The following is a 12472-nucleotide window of genomic DNA, read 5'->3' as shown; positions in this document are numbered from 1 at the left end:
CAGGTTTGTCAACATAAAATACAATCATGCTTATGTCTCATATGTGTGACACTGGAAATGATGCATCCAATTTTCCTAGTATCATCAGAGATGTAAAAATGTAGCATAAATTCTCAATTATCTTCTTAAGAAGTTAGGATGTGCTTTGGCACTTGTCAAAAACAATCATGGATTTCCATAGTAGAGCAAACCCCAGAATGGCCACCCTTGAAAACTAACTCATTTTAACCTTTTTTCCCCCCAAAATATTAGCTTCTTATTTCTTTATCATCTTCTACTATATCAATTTTATGAATATTTGCTAACATTAAGTTTGGAAAATAGGGGCAGACTTTATTCCTTATTGCATTGGTATTTATGAATTCTATCACTCTCCCTATAATGTTTTAACTTAGTTTTGATTACACCTCATACAATTTCTTCTTATGTTTTCTCCTCCCATTATGCTAATTATATGGAATTAGACCCTTCATATAACTGATAAAATTCCTGTATCAAAGTGGAAACATAGTTTCTGACTCTTGAGATCCATGCCAAATTTCTTAAAAAAAAAAAGAGGTAGCAGTGTACTCTGGTCCAAATAATGTTTGTATGTGTAAATTTCTTTGCAGTTCTAATGAAAAGATTAAGATATCATGATATGGAACTCTTATGGGACACTTAAGATTAATCCTAAGTATTCAATTTTTCTATTCCCAATAGTTGCTTTCAATGAAAGAGTTGAAACAAGGAATTTATCTTATGTGATCACACTGGAGTGCTAACAAGAACATTTCTTTTTCTTTTTCTTTAGTGGATGAGTCTTTTCCACTAATATTTCATAAATAAAGAGTATCTCATCAATCAGTTATTATATCTTTTTAAAATGTGACCTTTATATCCAAAGATGGTAGATAACTTGCCTAAATTCACAGACATCTTACAGATGTGGGACCAAAGAGTCATAGGTCTGATAAGTAAGAATCTGCTCTTTAGATAAAGCCTGGCTCAGACTGACACATCCCTTATTTAGCCTCCTGAAGCCCACACATAACAGGTTTGAGTGTTTGAGGGAACCAGAGCTTTCAGTATAACTTTGTCGGGGGGAAAATAAACTGTTGACTCCAAAAAGTATCTTCTATCATGCCTCACTGCAAATGCCATTATTTACTCATCCATTCACTCAACAAATATGTATTTTAGGTTCAAAATATTGACCATAATATTTACCGGGCACATTTTTACTCACTAAAATTCACTTTAATGATTTTTATTACAGATATGTTATTATATACTGTAATAGTCTGTCAAATCTTAAGCCTGTAGTGCAGCCTTTGACTGCTCCTTTAAGCTACCATTCAGCTGTTCAATATTTTGAGTAGGATTTTCACATTTACAGTCATCATCTTTCTAACAAATGCTGCTATTTCACCTCTGTTGCCTATTTAGAGAAGGACATTACAGTATTTCTTGGTTACTCCACAATACAAAAATTAGTCTTGTTTACCACATTGTCCTCACCTTAAATATTAACTTCAAAGCCCCATTACCCTTTATAAGTTAATACCGCTTCAAACCCACCTAATCCTCTTCCTTATACCTCTACGAGATTAGTTATAAAACTCAAATGATTCTCACCGAGAATACTATTGTGAACTTAGCTGGCTCACCATGTCCAGTCTTGACGTTCTGAATTGCACTTGCACATTATAAACAAAAAAGTTTCAATGTCACAATTCTAAACAAATTTTTCCCCTGTTATCTTAAATTGGCTCTGCTAGAAAATAGGGCTGGAGACTAACTTCCTTCTTAACGCTAAGCCTTACTATCTATCCACTGATGCGGAAAGTGCGCTTGCATAATCAGAAAGTCAGAAAGCAGGAATGAAGACAAGATCAAATGTGTCTAAGTCACTGAAACTTTCTACGTTATCTAGAAAAAAAAAATTCCTGAAATATTTGGCATCGAGTATCTACCGATGGAAAGAAAGGAAGAACTCTCTCTGCCTTGAGCCCACATTCTGTCCAGTCTCTTTCTGTCCAGGTTCTACATCTGTGCCTCTCAGAACATAGACAAAAGTACTTTCTGGTGCTCTGGATAATGGAAAAAAAAAGTTCTACCTACCTAGGTTTATTCCACTGCAGGAATGTGGGAGTCTGCAGTCTTCTTAAGCTTATATCTCTTCTGTGACTATCAAAGACTGTACCAATATGTGGGGGAGGAAAATCTATGTTTTGACCTCTGTGTTTCCTCATTTGTTGTTATTTCCACACCTAGAACTCCAGATAAGCAGTTCTGGTATATTCAGACAAAGTTGATATACATCATGTTTTGTTGCACAAAATTAGAAGCATTATAACCATAATCCTCAATACCAACTGATGGTTTTATTTCCACACATTCTCTTTCCATTTCTTTCCATTAATCTGACAAAGACTGTATTTATTCTTTTAACTTACTAAATAAAATTATTTCCTTTGGAGCAATTTCTAGGAAATTCATATTTTCAACCAACTTCTCTTGGTCTTTGCTTTAGCATCTTATTAACTATACCTTCACTAAAATAAAATAAACATAAACAAAACAAAAAATAAATATATTTCCAATGATATTTAAATTTCAGGAATAGCTATCTGTCTGTCTATCTATCTATCTATCTATCTATCTATCTATCTATCTATCTATCATCTATCTATCTCAATGATCAGGCTCAAATATACCAAGCAAAGTATTAACATATAACTGTATTAAGATGACATTACAATAAAAATCAACAAAATGGAGTAAACTTCGTTCAGAACAACCAAGGAAAAAAGAGAGAAGACAAAAGTTATCAATGTAAGGAATAAAAGAACGGATATCACTGCAGAATGCAGGGATTTTAAAAGGAAAATGAAGAAATACTGTGAACAAATTTATGAAATAAATTTAACATCTGGAAAGAAATAGAATTACTTGAAAGACACAAATTATCAACATTGACTCAAGAATAGATGATCTCCATAGTTTAATACCTTTTAAAGAAATTGAATGTATAGACAAAACCATTACAACAACAATAACAAAACCAACTCCATCTGGTTAGCCATATCACTGGCTAATTCCACCAAATATTTAAGGAAAAAAATAATTCAACATAATCCCTTCTATTTTATGAGGTCAGCATTACTCCAATACCAAAACAAGACAAAGATATCATAAGAACTACATAGCAATAACTTTCTTTTTTTTATTATGTTATGTTAGTCACCATACAGTACATCATTAGTTTTTGATGTAGTGTTCCATGATTCATTGTTTGCATATAAGACCCAGTGTTCCATGCAATACATGCTCTCCTTAGTACCCATCACTGGGCTAACCCATCACCCACCCCCATCCCCTCTGAAACCCTTAGTTTGTTTCCTGGAGTCCATAGTCTCTCATGGTTCATCTCCCCCTCTGATTTCCCCCCCTTCAGTTTTCCCTTCCTTCTCCTAATGTCCTCCATGCTATTCCTTATGTTCCACAAATAAGTGAAACCATATGATAATTGACTTTCTCTGCTTAACTTATTTCACTTAGTATAATCTCCTCCAGTTCCATCCATGTTGATGCAAAAGTTGGGTATTCATTCTTTCTGATGGCTGAGTAATATTCCATTGTATATATGGACCACATCTTTATCCATTCATCTGTTGAAGGGCATCTCGGCTCCTTCCACAGGTTGACTATTGTGGACATTGCTGTTATGAACATTGGGGTGCATGTAGCCCTTCTTTTCACTACATCTGTATCTTTGGGGTAAATGCCCAGTAGTGCAATTGCTGGGTCAGAGGGTAGCTCTATTTTTAAATTTTTGAGGAACTTCCACACTGTTTTCCAAAGTGGCTGTATCAACTTGCATTCCCGCCAACAGTGTAAGAGGGTTCCCCGTTCTCCACAGCCTCTCCAACATTTGTTGTTTCTTGCCTTGTCAATTTTTACCATTCTAACTGGTGTAAGGTTAGCAATAACTTTCAAGATAGATGCAAAAATCCTCAACAAAATGTTATCAAATCAAATCTAAAAGTATATCAAAGGATAACACACAACAACCAATGGGGTTTATTTCAAGAAAGCAACACTGGTTTAACAACAACAACAACAAAATCAATGTAAACAATTCATCATATTGACAGATTAAATACAAAAGCTCATATGATCTTCTCAATATACAGAAAATGTATTTGACAAAACTTATTTATTCATGATAAAGAAAAAACTCAAAAAACTAGGAATAGATGGGAATTCCTATTATCTGAAAAAAGCCATATACAAAACCCTACCGTTACAACATACTCAGTAGTGACCTACTGAATGTACTCCCCTGTCCCCCCAGTACTAGTTTATCTGCCCTTCACATTCCTGTTCAACATCTACTGGAAGTCATAGCCAATGTAATATGGCAAGAAAAGAAAGAAAACATCTACAGTTTGGAAATTAAGAAATATAAATGTCCCTATTGAAGACATAATTGTATATGTAGAAAATCCCAAAGAATCTTTTTAAAAATCCAGTAGAGTAGAGTAGAGTAGAGTAGACTTTGCTTTCTGGAAGAAAAGCATTAAAATAAGAAATGAAGCTTAATTTGTTAGGCCACAATTGGATGTTTTTTCTATATTTTTTTTGTTCCCATAGACCAGAGTCTAGTGTCTAAGACAGTGCTAAGTGCCAATTAATATATTGTAGTTGACAACATGCTATCAAACTGTGACAACAGTTAAGTCAGAATCATACAGAAGATTGTCAGTTTCTGATCCCATTGCAGGTGGTACAGGCAGGATTACATTAAGCCATCTGCTAGTACCTTCTTAAATTTTAGTTAGACATATACTAAGAGAGGCCATCTGTGTCTTTTGACCACAGATTACAAACTAATAGTGTTCCAGGCCTTTCAAAAAAGTCAAAATGTGATGATGACTGTTCCCTTTTCAAGTAGTGTGTGGGTTATTTCAGGCTGCATCAGGATCCGTGAAGCAAAGGAGACTAAGGACCTGCAGGGGATCGATCACTGAAAAAGCAGAACCTGTGTGCAGAAAGTGTGTGTATTTTCCTTTTTTTTAGATTGTATTTATTTATTTGAGAGAATGAGAGAGAGTGAAAGAGAGAAAGCACCAGTGCAGGGGCGGGGGGGTTGTGGACCGGGGAAGAGGGAGAAGCAGGCTCCCTGCTGGGCAGGGAGGTAGATGCAGGGCTCCATCCCAGGATCCTGGGATCATGACCTGAGCCAAAGAGAGATGCTTAGCCGACTGAGCCACCCAGGCACCCCTGTATTTTCCTGTTTTAAAACATCAGTCACACTTTACTCATTGGATTGGTTTTATAGGACCCTGAGATTAAAAGACCATAACTGACTTCATGATGTCAAATCTTCATGGTACAGATAACACTACAATGGAAAAATAAAAAGAAATGATGACTACTTCAAGGTGAAAGGATAAGAGCAGGGTTTATTTTATTCATTTATTTCATGGAAATTTGTACTCTTTAGGGAAAGTGTCAGTAACAGCATGATCTACACAGCTGACCTATTGTACAACTCCCAGTATAGGGTTAGCATTATAGTCTGAAGTGAATGGCTTCTCAGAAACTGTGTAGGTGAGCAGTTCTGAACATACCCTCCAAGGCCAGACCAGAGTCCCAAAACACCTACAACCTTTCCGGTATGTTCCATTTTTTTCATATTGCAAAGGCTGTGAGATGATGTCAGTGCTGATGCTGATGAGTCATATGCTTCATTTATCATTTCCAAATGTGATCACAATTGGGGATAGAGTAGGAGACCATAGCAGAGTCAACATCAGCAAATCTGTAACTTTTTCTCCCCTTGAGAACACTGAAGAGTCTGTTTACTATCTGATTATTAATTTACTCTCAATAATACAATTCGAGTAAATCCAGGAATAGTTCAAAAGTTGATACATCAAACAATTAAGTGGGTTGGAAAACCACCTCATCATAGTCATGATTAAGAGTGGCTATGGGGGGCGCCTGGTTGGCTCAGTTGGTTAAGCGACTGCCTTTGGCTCAGGTCATGATCCTGGAGTCCCGGGATAGAGTCCCACGTCAGGCTCCCTGCTCAGCAGGGAGTCTGCCTCTTTCTCTGACCCTCTACCCTCTCATGCTCTCTATCTCATTCTCTCTCTCAAATAAATAAATAAAATCTTAAAAAAAAAAAAAAGAGTGGCTATGGGAAATCCATGCTCATTGGAGTATAAGTCGACAACCACCTGTGGAGGAAGAAAACACAGTAGATGATATTTCATGATATCATATGACATTTCACTTGCCCATGGCCCTGGTTCTCTTAATGCACAGACCCTCCTTGGGGCCACTCTTCTCTTTCTGATATGAACATCTACATCCATCCAAGCAACCTTCCGCTAGTGCCCAGTCCAATCTTATGCATGTGGCTGCTGGTGGCAAAACGGAATGTGAGGGGCTCCTAACATGACAGAGGGTCTTGGATGTTTTGTATGTTTTGAATGGTTCAGTGAAACTTAAAGAGGTAAATGTAAAAGTGGCAAAGAATATCCTAGAACACATTCTAAGTCCTCTGGGTCACAGACACTCACTGAAGTCATATCACAGCAGACAGCACTGCATCCAAATGCAGACAGCAACACTGAGATGATGAGTCCCAGGATGAGGAGGATGAGCGTCATAAACATAATCCTCTGCAAATTAAAATGCAGGGAGGAAAGATGGAAAGACTGAGCAAGGGAACGCCTCCCACGGAGCCTGCATGTTCTCCTTCACAACTGATTGACAGATTGTCAATGGTAGTGAAATATCCCACTCTGGCTTCACCTTCAGATAAAATCTGGGCAGAGATGCACATAATTACTCTAATTTACAGACTCCCAAATTTGCAATTTCATTCATTTATAATTTTCACACAAATGAAGTGAGATCTTGTTATTCACTTTTTTTTTCTTGACATAACCAACTGATAAAAAGCCTGCGCATTTGCAAACCATGCTTTATTGAGATGTCTAAAAATTAGAATGTTTTAGGATCCTTTTATATCTCATAGTAATTTTCACCATATGATCAGTAGATCAGTGTCGGTTTTGTTAAATATATACTTTCTAGAAAGGATCCTGGACTTTGTCTATCATTGTGCTGAATGGACTAAACATCTAGACTTCTCTTTACCTTAGTGAAGACAGCAATTACAATCATTGAGTGAGTTCATTGGCACCCTTTCTGATCTTATCTAAAACAAGGGTTTTATTTAGCTTCACCTGATGTGCTTAAGTCCTAACACCACCAATAGTTTATAGTTCAGAGATTTTATTCACTCAGGATCAAGACCCTGACCTTCTCAAGTGATTTGTAAGTTTTAAGTGGTGCCCACCTGTGATAAGAAAGACATTTGCAAGGAACTTTATATATGTGGATACATATCAGGAGATTTTTTTTCACTGGATCTGTTAATACTTACAGTAATGAAATAATGAACTGATATGCTTGATAAGAAGTAATAGGATATGCTCACTTTGATTGCAAGGATTATTAGCGACATGCCTGTTAATATGGCATCCACAGTGTTTGCTCCAACACTGCCACGGATCTGAAAGAGAATCAGAAACAGAGTCCCCTTTCTCACGCTCTTGAACCTGGCAGGTGATTGTGCATTTTGTTTAAAATGCAAGTAAAATTGGAATTCCTAAAATGTATGCACAGGTTTGCTATCTACTACTGGTAATTTCTCATCTGAGCCGGACAGAGACAACATGAACTGTTGGGAGAGGGAAGAAATCATTCTGGGATCTCAACTCAAGGCAAAGTAAAACCTGGGAATCGGAGACAGCTTGATCATTTTAGAGATGAAGGTTGGTCTACGCTATGCCTCTTTTAATTTTCTGAAACTGTAGATAAACGCACCATCTGTTTTGTTGTCTTCTTTCCAGACACAGTAGACACAGTTCCAGATATGATTAACTGTGCAAAAGTGCCAAGAGATTAACTGATAAAGTGCAAAGAGTTAGTCTGCGAAAACATGATTCCGTCGTCGTTTTTCCTAACACCAAATACTTCTCAGTACTTTCCCCCAAATTTTGTGCTTATAAATGATAACTATTAAGGATTTTACATATATTGTAAGTAATACAGAGGTCAAAGTGATTCCAATTTACTTACAAAAATTGGTCCCAAAAGGAAAATGAAGCTATATACACTGTTTTCTAGTGCTAGATATAGTTCATGGAATGAAAGGAAGACCTCTACCATAATCCACAGGCAAATATTCATTAGGCTGATCATGATTTGGCTCACCTGGGAAATGAGAAAATGCCTCTGAGTTAGGAGGAATAAGTTTTATTCTTAGAATTATTTGCCCCACATTTGGAGGTTGTAAATGAGTCAGGATTCCTTTCATTTGGAGAATTCCATGATCAGTGCTTAAATTTTCATTCAGTGTTCCCAAATATAAAACAGTTTGGTGATTTGGCTAAATGGCATATGTGGTTTCTTATTTAAACGTCCTATTTTCCTCTTGACATGGGAATTATTGTGACCATTCCAAACTCTTCTCCCAGGTAATCACGTAGCTTTGATCCAGAGCGAATTCAGGGGAATACGAGCCACCTCAAAATCCTTAGATGACCTTCATTAGTACTTGCCCCAAGAATAACTGGCTTCCCCTTTAAGAAATTCTGCAGATTGCCCTGTGCCTCCTGAGGGAAAGGCATTGGCCCAGACTGGCCCTGGTGGATGGCTGGATCTCTTTGTTGAAGATCCATCGTTGTGTCCCTTGATGCTGTTGGTCTTCACAACCTGTTGCTCCCCTCATTGGTGGTGCTGAGTCAACACATGGGAAGCATGTGCTGGCCAGAAAGATCAGATAAAAGGATTAGTCTCTTTGATTCCATGCAATAGTTAGTGTTCATATATATTTTAAAGTGAAACGTAGGTACTGTGCTAAATGTAAGAAATTAGGCCATGCAATTGTTTAAATTCTTGAGTGGGAAATCTGACATTGATTAAGTATTTAGCAATGTATCTCAGGCAGTTCAGAATGACATATTCTCTTTTATACTGAGTTCCAGAAAGGCTATGTAAGTAATGTAAATTTATGTTATAGGAAGCTGAGGATCTTAGCCTGAGTGCATGTGTCTTATGGATCCTTTTGTCTTGAAATAATGTTGACCATCTTGGCCATGAAGCTGAAAATTAATATTGCCCACTAGTCCTGGTATTCCTGCCCCATGGAGAGACAACAAAGTATTTGTTGCTTTGTTTCTTTGTTTTGCTATGTAGAATTCTTTCATTTACACCTCTGTTCCTAGGTAGTATCTGGCATAGTTATTTTTGTTTTGTCGCTGGGTTCAGGCTCCTTCGGAAGTTTAAGAACTAATAGCATTTGACTCAACAAGCCACAATGTAACATGCATGCTCTTAGACTCAGAGTTTGCTTCCTTTTCATACTCCTGACTAACTCACAAACTACACACCACTCACAGAAAGCCTGGAAGGGACCACATGTCTTTGCACTGGTGTGGCTGGGTAAGTGGTTTGGAACCACATCTGCCTGACCCTACAAACCCTTGCTTTTCTACTCATGATCTGCCTACAGAAATGTTAAGCAAAATACCCACATATTAGGAATGCTTTTCTTCTCTGGACAGCAAGAAATCTTCTTTTTTTATTTGAACATATGGACCATCCTGAGTATAAACAAAAAATATCACCTTTTATGGGTGCCTGGGTGGCTCAGTTGGTTAAGTGACTGCCTTCGGCTCAGGTCATGATCCTGGAGTCCCTGGATCGAGTCCCACATCGGGCTCCCTGCTCGGCAGGGAGTCTGCTTCGCCCTCTGACCCTCCCCCCTCTCATGTGCTCTCTCCCTCTCATTCTCTCTCTCTCAAATAAATAAATAAAATCTTTAAAAAAAAAAAGTATCGCCTTTTCTGTCTTCATCATAATGACAATAGATATACTCTGTTTCGTGTACATTTCTCTTTGAAGTGAAATCATGGGAAACTTGGTATAGTCCATGGAGCTACAATTTCACTTTTCCTCTGGAATTCACTGTAAAATTTCTAGTTGTACAGTGTACAGGTATGTTCGAATTTACCAGGAAAATATATTAAAACAATAGCAATAAAAAAATATTTCTTCTATCTACCTTTGTGAAGTTCTGTAAAATGTGATGGTTGTTTTATAGAAATTAATGCCTTGTATTCTGAGAAGATTGACCAAAAAAAAAAAAAAAGGAAACATTATACAACTGAACCTTGAACAACAGAGTTTTGAACCTCGCAGGTCCACTTATATGTGGATGTTTACAGTACGATAGTACAGTACTAAAAATGTATTTTCTCTTCCTTATGATTTTCTTAGTAACATTTTCTTTAGTTTACTTTATTGTAAGAATATAGTATATAATACATGTAACATAAAATGTATGTGTTAATTGACTGTTTATGTTATTGGTAAGGCTTCCAGTCAACACTGGGCTATTAGCAGTTAAGTTTTGGGGGAGTCCAAAGTTATGCCCGATTTTCTACTGTGGGGAGGGTGCCCAGAATCCCCCTGTGTTGTTCAAAGGTCAACTGTAATTACTTTCAAATGGAAAATGGGAGGGAAGAAGTCATGCACATTTGAAAGCTAGTATTTAGATGTTGAATTTGCATAAAGATCCAAGTGAGAATAGAAGCATTTGTGTTTAATGCAGGCCAGTGATCCTTTATCTAGAATTGTTCTATGATATTCTGACTTTATTCAATGACAGTTTCAATGACAGTTACTGACACTGTCTTCTCATACTCAAAATCTCTATTTTTGTTATCAAGAGAGGATCCACATTAGGTATGAAATATATGTGTATTTTTTCTTCTATCTTGATAATATTATAATCAGTATGATACTGCCCTTACTATCTAATTTACTTTTTAAAAAAATCTTTAATCCTGTTCCTTATTATTAATCATATCTGAAGCAAAAATGTCATGTTTCTCTGAACAAATTGTGATTCACTCTTCATAATGGTAAACTCAACATCCTAAAAAATATTTTTTCATTGATACCTGATTTACAAAGCAGTCTTTGGAACTGAGAGTCCACTCAATGCCATATACTTTTTCTCAACAAGAGTAATGATTATGCAGAGAATATAATTCCAGATCAAGAACATCCTCCTTTTGGATCAAAGTTCTTTCACTGACAAAAAAAAAATGTCAAAGTAATCATTCATTACATAAAATTGAATAAAGCAGCACTAAAAAAACTAGCAAGCCAGACTTAGGGACCACTAGAAAGGTACTCTGTGTTGCAAATTCTAGATAGTATATGATTTTTAGGCCAATTGTTTTCTGTCTTTTGAAAATGACTACATGGCTGAGATCATTTCAAAGTGCAATCTGAAATAGTTCTATGGGCCTTTAAAATTGTAACATTAAGTTTGCTGCTAGAGAGTCAATCATTTTTTTTTTATTTTTTTGTTTTTTTTTTAAAAGATTTTATTTATTTATTTGAGAGAGAATGAGAGACAGAGAGCACGAGAGGGAAGAGGGCAGAGGGAGAAGCAGACCCCCCACTGAGCAGGGAGCCCGATGCGGGACTCGATCCCGAAACTCCAGGATCATGACCTGAGCCGAAGGCAGTCGCTTAACCAACTGAGCCACCCAGGCGCCCCAATCATTTTTTTTAATGGAAAAAAATCCCCTTAGACATTTATATCCTTCTCAAATAACTAGTTTTATAAAAAGTAGCTTTTATAAGATTATTCTACTGCTATGGTTTCCTCCCATGGAACAATTCCAGGAAAATTTGTATGAGTCTTAGGGACTGGCATGGAATTGACATGCCCTCTTACAGGCCAAAGGAATAGCCATGTAAATAAGAACAAAAGAAGAATACAAAAATACATACTTCTGTCCCCAAACAACATTAAGTCTTAACTCGATATCCATTCAGGACCTGGGAACATCAGTACCTCAGAGTTGGTCTCAGAGTCTTTCCAAGGAAGTTCCCCCAAAGCAGCAAGCAGTATATGATCTGTGTCTCTATTAGGCACTGTAGGCTGTGGGAATTTGGTATATGTAGGTTTTGCTCAATAAGACAGAACTCCCTGTTGTATGAAGAGATAATGATACATCACCCTAAAAGGCATCTTTCTGCTCTTTCTTGCAGATGGGTTTCTATGATGGGGTAAAATGCATGATGTTGACAGAGATAATCATTTATCTCTGCTGTTCAGACAGCCACAGTGTTGAGTGCTAAAGCTTTGCACACTCTTTTCTCAGCATGAGGACAAATCTTAATTCCTATTTACCCACCACTCCCCAAAGACTTTGCTAATGAAGCATGTGCTTTCTGTTTGGAGAAATATTTTGATTTATAATAAAACCTTCATTTGCCCATATAAATACTCACCTTTAATATAAAATATGGGATTTTTCTATAAATATGGGGTTTTTACTCTCTTGGCTCCCAAATTATACTTTGTGTGTTTTGCTAATACCAG

The 12472-nt window shown here is 36.9% G+C and overlaps 1 long non-coding RNA gene across 1 annotated transcript; it reads right to left on the bottom strand.

The window, feature by feature from the left end:
• Positions 1 to 8244: 8244 nt before the first annotated feature.
• Positions 8245 to 12004, bottom strand: LOC145716044 (uncharacterized). Its single transcript, XR_014138375.1, has 3 exons — positions 11878 to 12004; positions 11034 to 11166; positions 8245 to 8831 (listed from the first exon to the last, which is right to left on the bottom strand). It is a non-coding gene; the product is annotated as an uncharacterized LOC145716044 (long non-coding RNA).
• Between the last annotated feature and the right edge of the window lie 468 nt (positions 12005 to 12472).

Source organism: Leptonychotes weddellii, chromosome 11 (assembly GCF_054177405.1).
Source record: "Leptonychotes weddellii isolate Sample4059 chromosome 11, ASM5417740v2, whole genome shotgun sequence".
Lineage (NCBI taxonomy): Eukaryota > Metazoa > Chordata > Mammalia > Carnivora > Phocidae > Leptonychotes > Leptonychotes weddellii.
Note: the sequence above shows the minus strand (reverse complement) of the source record. Positions and strands in the feature narration are given on the sequence as shown.